Raw genomic sequence first — 9548 nt, 5'->3', positions numbered from 1 at the left:
CACAAATAACCTTGAGGTTTGCTTTTACTTTGTACTCTCTAATATGGTACCAAAATAATACCATTAATTTTTTTTTAGTTTCAGTTTATTTTCTTTAAATTTTTTATTTTACAAAAAAAATCTGAAAAGTAATTTTGTGAATTTCTCTGAAGCCTTCACCCAACTTCTTACATAAACACAATGCTATTATCAACATCAGAATATTGATACAATACGGGTAATTAATATAAAATCTTATTAAATATTATCATTATTCCAGTAATAGCTTTAAGCATTTTTTTTCCATTGTTTTTATTGTGGTAAGTACATGTATAAAGGAGCCCTGGTGGTGTAGTGGTTAACAGCTCGGCTGCTAACCAAAAGTTTGCAGTTCGAGCCACTCCTTGGAAACCATATGGGGCAGTTTTACTCTTTCTTATTTTTTTTATGGGGTAGCTATGAGTTGGAATTAACAACAATGGGTTTGTTTTTCAGTTTTTTATATATATAAAACAAAAAAATTGCCATTTCAATAGTTTTTACAGTGACATTTTTACAATGAATCCAGTGACATCAATTATATTCGTCATGTTGTGCAACCACACATTGTATTTAGATGTTATGTATTTTAGCCTTCTCCTATTTGATGTAGTTTGTAAGTCTTCATCTTGTATCACATTTACTCTTTTAAAGAATTCTTACCAATTATGTTTGTAGAATGTCTCTTAGATTGGATTTGTCTAACATTTTCTCATGACTAATTTCAAATTATGCATTTTGGAAAGAATAACAAAAGAAGTGATGTGCTTTTCTTAGCTTAGAAAATGTATCATTATTGATAACGTTAACTTAAAAAAATTATTTTTATTGTAGAAATATAGGCAGCACAACATTAGCTAAGTCAACATTTTTTACTTGTAAAATTCAATGAAACCAATTGAATCAATCATGTTGTATCACCAATGTCCATTGCCATATTTTCCATCTTCATGAAGAGAACCTCAGTGCTAGCTATGAACATGGGTGTGTTCATCAAGAACAGCCACTGTAGCATAATGTTATCATAGCTACAACGGATTATTAAGGACCTATATATACATTATGCAGTCAATTGTTTGAAAAAATGCATTCTTTTTCTATTTCGAACAGAAAAGAGGATCAGAATGAGTTTGCATTCAAGTTAAATGGGTAATAGTAGATATTACAGTTTTCTCTGTCATGAGATATTCTGAAGAGATCTAAAGCATCTGGGCATCCTACAAAACATAATATTGATCTTTTGCACTGATGTCATATTAGGTAGTACAAGCAATAGACAGCTAGTATGTTGAAGGCAATTGTAAGACTCATGCAGTCCAGGGAATGGAAAGTAAAAACTACAAAGATTCAGGAACCTGCCACGTCTCTTAAACTTGTATGTGTCCTGTGCTGAGAGGCATGATGGGTTATCCTTTCCAAAGTAAAAGAGAAATTGTTACATCCTCTGTCACAAAGAAGTGTTAGGGAGGCAACATATTCCACTCTTAGGAATATTGGTATGACCCATATACTGGATAACATGGAAGTCAGTTCATATGAGAGGGGCTCAGGGAAGAAAAAGACTCTGTAGCAGGTAGTTCTACAGCCCTCCACTTGGGCCATAAAATCCAGCAGACTTTGTGCTATTGAAGCTGATAGTGGTGGGAAACAATGAAGTGTGGAGTTTATGGCAAGCGCTAGGAAGAGGATCACTATGGTGGCCCCTGGGGACACTATTTGAGCACAAATCTGGAAAAACTTCTTGTATGCTTTTGGGACCTGGTAGATTTAGAATTTTTAAACCATGGGACCTCGGGGAACATCTAGCTCAATTGGCATAGCACCATTTATAAAGTATATGTTCTACATTCTACTTTGGTGAGTAGCGCCTGGGGTCTTAAAAGCCTGTGAGTGGCCATCTAGGATACTCCACTGATCTCACTCCTTCAGGACCAAGAAAACTAAGGACACAAGGAAAAGATTAGTCCAAAGGACTAATGGACCACATCTACCATGGTCTCCATTAGACTAAGTCCAGTAAAACTAGATGGTGCCTGGCTACCACTACCGACTGCTCTGACAAGAATCATGATAGAAGGACCTAGAGAGAGCTGGAGAAGAATGTAGAACAATATTATAAATCAAAAAGAAAGATCAGACTTGTTAGCCTGGCAGAGACTGGAGAAACCCTGAGAGTATTACCTCCAGACACTCTTTCAGCTCAGTAATGACATCACTCCTGGTGTTCACCCTTCAGTCAGGATTGAATAGGCCCATGGAACAAAACAAGACAAAAGGGGCACAGCAGCCCTGTTGCAAGGACAGGAAGGCAGGAGGAACAGGAAAGCTGGTAATAGAGAACACAGAGTTGAGAAGGAAGAGTGTTGACATGTCGCAGTTTTGTTAACCAATGTCAAAGAACAATGTGTGTACTAACTGCTTGATGAGAAACTAGTTTGTTCTGTAAACCTTCATGTAAAGGACAATAAAATAAAATAAACCATAAGACCTTAACTAAGCATGAATCTGGAACTGACCTTTAAGAGCTAGGTTCTATCAGGTCCCCACGTCACAAGTCATATAGGGCCAGTAGATGGAAATAGTACCTCTGTGTTCAATCCTGAAATAACAAGAAGGCACCAGTAGGCTGCACGCTCAGGTAGCCCAGACACAAAGGTCATACAACACTGTTTCACCACCGTTCCTTCGATTGCTAGTACTTATGGCCGTATTTTGGTTTTTATAAGCCCATAGAAGAAGCCAGAGAAGTCCTAAGCTTGATTTATGGATGGATCTGTTGTATGTGGGTGTGAGGTGAAAGGCATTCAAGAATGTCCACAAAAAACAGTAGAGAGAGAAAAATCATAAAGCTGTGAGTGTGATCCATGATTATTCACTTTTTGTGATAGAGTATGTGACCTGAGGTGAGAATATAGTTGGTTGTTGCAACAAGGAGTGGGGTACTACTGGTATATAATGACTAAAGGCCACGTGTGCTGTTCACCCTTTAATACAGAGGACAGCTCCACACAACAAAGAATTATCACATCCAAAGTGTCCCTAGGGAGAAGGGTGAGAAACCTATGCTATAATTATGGATAAGGAGGAAGAAAAGCTGCTACCAATTAACAGGCTCTTTGTATGTGCCAGGTGCAATTCTAATACTTTATGTGAACTAACTCATTTAATCTCCAATGAGGATACAAGGGTCAGAGAAGTTAAATTACTTGTCTGAAATACATATCACAGAAGTGGAGAAATCTGGGTTTAAACACAGTCTCCCTTGAGAGTGCACTCTCTTAACCATTTTGCTACAACATCTCTTTAATAAGGTAAAATTCAAAAGCACATAGAGTGTTACGGCAATGACAATATTTTACTAATGAAATCCTACATGCTTGAATGGCAGGTGACTATGCCCCTGGACTTTCCTTTTTAAGAGCTGTTTAGACTCCAGGGGAAACTAAGGGGAGTGACAAAGGAGGCCACTCATTCCCCTGAATTTGGGATTCAGAATTCCTGGGGTGAAATAATAAGCAGAGTAGAACATTGAACCTCAAAGGATCCAATATTAGTTTTATGACACAGAATGAAAACGCAGGCTCAGTAAATTCTACCCTCAAGAGGCTCATTAAACATGGGAGGAAATCATGAGGGAGAGAATAATTTCTGCTCTACTCATCCATTTCTCCGGAACTACAGGACATGAAATACTTTTCCACCGAAGGCAGATGATTGTTTTCTGCTCTACTCATCCATTTCTCCGGAACTACAGGGCATGAAATGCTTTTCCACCGAAGGCAGATGATTGTTTTGGAGGCTCATAGAAGGTGGTTGTTTTTTTCCTTGCAAGTAAGGAGCACCTTCTGGGCCAATTTTGAAATACAAATCATGGATAATACTCTAGAATCTCTCTTCTAGCATGTGGAAGACTGAGGACTGTACTGATGACTATTGCCTACTTTGTCATCAGACTTTCTTTCCCCCCAGGACAGTGGGGAGGAAGGAAGTAAAGCCTACAAAAAGGAAGGTGAGTGTTGAATCACCTTCTGTCTTTACAATTTCCTTTCAAACCCTCAATTACATAAATCAAAGATTCTGGAAAATACCACTATTTATTGTTCCTTTCAGCTCTAGTCCTTAGGATGAACCAACTGGGGGATGCTACTGGGTAGAAAGGAAGAAATGATGTACTGAGACATTGGAGGTGTACCAGCATTCTTTATGGTATAGAGAGACAGAATATGTGTAAAATAGAGGGAAAAATGGTGAAGTTTTTCAACCAGCAGCTCCAGCTCTCCCTCTAGAGACAGAGAACAAGAATTCATTGCTAATATCACCTTCTACTTCTGTTCCCACAGATCACAATGGTGGCATGAATGGCTATGGAAAATGAATCTACAGTGATTGAGTTTATCCTTATGGGATTAACAGGCCAACCTGAACTGCAGTTGCCCCTGTTTTTTCTGTTTTTGGTGAACTGTGTGGTCACTGTGATGGGGAATTTAGGTTTAATTAACCTGATTTGCCTGAATTCTCACCTTCACACCCCCATGTACTTTTTCCTCTTCAATCTGTCCTTCACTGACCTCTGCTATTCACTTGTCTTTACTCCCAAAATGCTGCTGAGCTTTATTTCAGAGAGGAACATTATCTCTTTTACAGAATGCATGACTCAGCTATTTTTCTACTGCTTCTTTGTCAACTCTGAGTGCTATGTGTTGACAGCCATGGCCTATGATTGTTAAGTGGCTATCTGCAAGCCCCTGCTGTACACAGTCACCATGTCCACTAAGGTCTGTTCCGTGTTGATATCTGGTACTTATATGTTGGGGTTTGCTGGTGCTGTGGTGCACACAGGGTGTATACTCAGGTTGAACTTCTGTGACTCCAACATCATCAACCATTATATGTGTGACATCTTCCCCCTCCTCCAGCTCTCCTGCAGCAGGACCTATGCTAATGAGCTTGTGGTTTCCCTTATTGTAAACACAGTTGTCATAGCATCTAGCCTCATTATCTTTCTCTCTTATGCTTTGATTCTTTTCAATATAGTTCACATGTCATCATCTAAGGGTTGATCCAAAGCCTTCAGCACCTGTGGCTCCCATATAATAACTGTTGGTCTATTCTATGGATTTGGAATGCTCACTCATGTCAAGCTATCATCTGCTGGTTCTGTGGATCAGAAAAAACTTTTCCCAGTATTTTGTACCAGTATAGTACCCATGCTGAATCCCCTCATCTATAGCCTCAGAAACAAGGATGTCAAACTTGCTCTGAAGAAAACTGTGAAGAGAATTACAAACTGAGCACAAGCAAAAGGGCTGGGCTGGCTTAGCCCCTGCCTCCTTTGCTATGCCTTTTTCTGCTTCTCCTCATCTTCCTCCTTCTATTCTTCTTTTTCTTTTCTTCATCTTTCTTTCTAAAATATTCTTGGAGGGATTTTTACTCTAATGCCTTTTCTCATCATGCATAGTAACCGTAATTGTTACTGCAAATTGTGGATTTGAGCTGCCTTCCAGAAAGCCAATACAGAGACAGGAGGAGGTAAGCAGCAAGAGGAGTTTATTGAATATCGGTACCCAAGAGACAGAGGTGCTCGGTTCTTTCCAAATTCTGTGTTCCCCTAAAGGGCTAACTGGAGGGTTTTATAGGGAGAAGGTCAGGGTTTAGAGATTTCCAGGAATGTTGATTCTTCTTTGAGGTGGACATAATGATAAAGTGACCCATTATTGAAGTCTTGCCGGTCCCTTCATGCCATCCTGGTTTCAGTCACAAGACGGACCTGTGATTTGTTCACCTACCTCTGTCCTGGTGGTATGGTTAATTGTTTCACCCCTTGGAAGAGGAACATAGTTTAATCCATCAAAAAATTTTGATCACCTTGTTTTTCTTCGAAGGAACAATGGTGAGACAGGCTCCAGAGCAGGTAATGTTTCAGAGATTAGAGATTTAATCATAGCTTATGTAGTTATGCAGCTATACTAATACATTGACAATCTATATTGTCTCTACTTCGTAATGACCAATGTCTGGACTCCAGGGTCATCCCAGTCCCAAGGTGGCCCAACCTGATCGTTATTCCTTATATCACCTGGAGACACTTGACTGATTTCCTTTCTGTGTGAAGGTGACTCTGCCTATTATTTACCTGTGTGTGTCTTTCCCACTCAGTATGAAATGCCGAGTGAGATGGCTTGTAGCTAGTTTATCTCTTTCTTGCTTTCTCTGAAATAATTGTATCGTCTTTGCTGTTTCAAGGGATTCATTACGGACAATTATATTAAGACAGAGAAGGAGATGACAAAAATTGTTGACATAGTACAGTAGTAAAAATTTCCAGAATTTCTCAGAGTCCTTTTAGTAATAATTTTGGTTCTGGATTTTCAGCGTCACATCTGTAATGCTGCTGAATACCTTGTTGAATCACGGTTGTATTATTCCTGTGGATTTGTGATGAAAGCTGAGGGTCACCACTCTGCTCACCTTACACAAAGTGCACCTATGCTGAATATTATAGGAAGTTCTTTTTAATGCCTCTGCTTTATTGCATTGGTCCAATGATGTGTTGTCATTCATAGAATTGAAATTGTTGCTGACTTGTACTAGTAATGGGGTCCTGGTTGTACAGTGGTTAAGAGTTTAGCTGCTAACCAAAAGATCAGCAGTTTGAATCCACCAGCTGCTCCTTGGAAACCCTATGGGGCAGTTCTACTCTGTCTTATAGGGTTGCTATTATTTGGAATCTACTTGATGCTAACTTTTTTTTGTAATTGTATCAGTGGAACATATTACTTTCTACTTTATGTATTTTTCATGTTCCCCACAAATATTCTGGGATTCATACAGATTATGATTAAATTTACACAGCAATATTCTTGGCTAAGGAATGGCTTTTGTCACTTGTAATGTCAATAATGTTTGTTCAGCTGTGTAAGAAGAGTTCCCCTTTACAAAAGAAGGTCTATTTCTTCTTTTTAAAAAACAAACAAAAACATTATAGCAAAAACCTTGTCATATTGGGATTTATTCTTTTTAATATGTAAATTTGACTTGACCTTTTTGCTCTTAGAAGAAAACATTAAATCTGTGGTCTATTTCTGTGCTGCATGTTTTACCAGTCCTACTGTAACATGCATCTCCTTGTTCTGTCCTCCAGATGAGGAAATGGTTATGTGACTATTTCAAAGTCATGCAGATAGTGTTTGAGCCCATTGTTTATCCCAGGAAGGAATAGCAGGAAAGAAAAAGAGGATTGTGAAAGAATGAGCTTGAAAGTGGCAAAGGTTAGAAGGTATAATGCTAAGTGAAATAAGTAAGTATATCAGGACAAATACTGTATCCCTCTTTTATAAGAAGACAAGAACAGATAAATATAGAGGGGCCAATATTAATTGGTGATTACCATGGAGAAGAGGGAGGTAGGGTAAGTATGCTTTATGACTTAGAAACTTGTTACTTTTGAATGGAAAATGTGGTTCAAAGTGTGGAAGTAGAGAGGACAGCAAACCATAGTAAAGATGAGTGTTTGAGCACAAATAGAAGGGTATAAACACAATTTAAAAGAACACTGACAAATTCTGATAAATGTAACCAATGTCAATGAACAATTTATGTGCATTTTTGTAAAAAAAATTCATTGAGGGATATCCAATTTTGCAACAACAGTAATAAAAACTGTTATGGATTGAACTGTGTCCAAAAAAAATGTGTGTCAACTTGGCTAGTCCATGATTTCCAGTATTGCAGTTGTTCCCTGTTTTGTCATCTGATGTGATTTTCCTATGTGTTGCAAATCCTACCTGTATTATGTTAATGAGGCATGATTAGCAGCAGTTATGTCAATGAGGTAGGACTCAATCGACAATGGTTCTGTCTTAAGTCAATCTCTTTTGAGATATCAAAGAGAGAAGTGAGTAGAGAAACAGGGGACCTCTTACCACCAAGAAACAAGAGCCAGGGGAAGAGACTGTCCTTTGGACCCAGAGTCCCGGCACTGAGAAGTTCCTCCTCAGAACCAACAGAGAGAAAGCCTTTTCCTGGAGCTGGCACCCTGAATTCAGACTTCTAACCTCCTGGACTGTGAGAGAATGAATTTTTCTTTGTTAAAGCCATCCACTTGTGGTATTTTTGTTATAGCAGCACTAGATAACTAAAACAACTATAAGTATGTGTTGGGTTACATAGATATATAAGTATGCATAAATATGTACATGAAGGCATATATGAATAACAGTAGGCTTATGTATATACATGTTTATATGTGCTGCACTTATTTTCAAGTACAAAATAAAGCACATAAGGGCACAGTTAAGGATACTTCCAAGATACAACCAAACACTTCACGGGATTGCTCTACTGGTTTTGTGGGTTTAGGGCCATAATTTCATGGGGCAACTCAGTCAGTTTTTATAATATAGTCCCATAAAGACAGTATTCTGTAGTGGTTAGTAGCGTCTGGAGTCTTAAAAGCTTGAGAGCAGCCGTCTAAGATACAACTATTGGTATCTACTTGTCCAGAGCTAAAAAGAATGAAAGAAACCAAAGACTCAAGGAAGAAACTACAGAAACAATAGTCTACATGAACAATATCACCTACCTGGAGACCGGAAGAACTAGATGATGCCCAGCTATTACAATCAACTGTTTCGACCAGGGATTCAATGCATAGTCCCTGATAGAATGGGAGAAGAATGTAGAACAAAACAGAAATTCCTAAAAAACGGCAGGCTTACTGGACTGGAAGAGAACAGATGAATCCCCAAGGCTATCAGCCTGAGATGCTCTTTAAACTTGCAACTCAAGCCACTCAAAGAGGTCACCTTTCAGGCAAATGACAGATTGGTACAGAAAATAAATAATAGTACCAATGAGTACTGTGCTCCTCAAAATAATCATCTAAATGGAACCAAAAATGGTTAACATTTATTCTAGATTAAAGGTGAGAAGGCAAGAGAGAATAAGGAAGCTAGATTATTGGAAATTGTAACCAAATTAGAAAAAAGGAGAATGCTGATATATTGTGAAGAATGTAACCAATGTCATTGAACACTATGTACAGAAATTATTAAATGTGAACAATTTTCCTGTGTAAACTTTTACCAAAAACACAATAAATATTTTTAAAAAAAGAGAAAGTGGAGTTGGTCATGGAAATGATGTCCTCATGCAAGATGTGCTGGTAGCAGAGAGATCATCAATGAGGCTGTCATGTCAAATTAGAAAAGTGCACATGGCGCTTGATTGATTTTAAGGATTTGAATAAATACTTCTTCACTACATATGTGTGTGAGTGTCTGTATAGAAATATATATATATATATATATATATATATATATATATATATATATATAAATAATAGTGATCATTTCCTGTGATGTTGAGACTGAGGAGTTTGGGGAGAAGGCTCCCTGAGGAAGCATGTCATTAAGTTCTCAGCTGCTAACTGAATGTCGTCAGTTTGAACTTACCAGGTGCTTTGAGGGAGAAAGATGTGACACTCTCCTTCCATAAGAATTTCAGCCCTGGAAACCCTATGGGGCAGTTCT

General features: G+C 38.2%; 1 pseudogene; it reads left to right on the top strand.

The window, feature by feature from the left end:
- The first annotated feature begins 4364 nt into the window (after window positions 1-4364).
- LOC126060881 (olfactory receptor 143-like) lies at window positions 4365-5309 on the top strand (annotated as a pseudogene).
- Window positions 5310-9548: the final 4239 nt, after the last annotated feature.

The sequence above is a fragment of the Elephas maximus genome, chromosome 17, assembly GCF_024166365.1.
Source record: "Elephas maximus indicus isolate mEleMax1 chromosome 17, mEleMax1 primary haplotype, whole genome shotgun sequence".
Classification (NCBI taxonomy): Eukaryota; Metazoa; Chordata; class Mammalia; order Proboscidea; family Elephantidae; genus Elephas; species Elephas maximus.
This window is presented reverse-complemented; position numbering and strand designations above follow the sequence as displayed.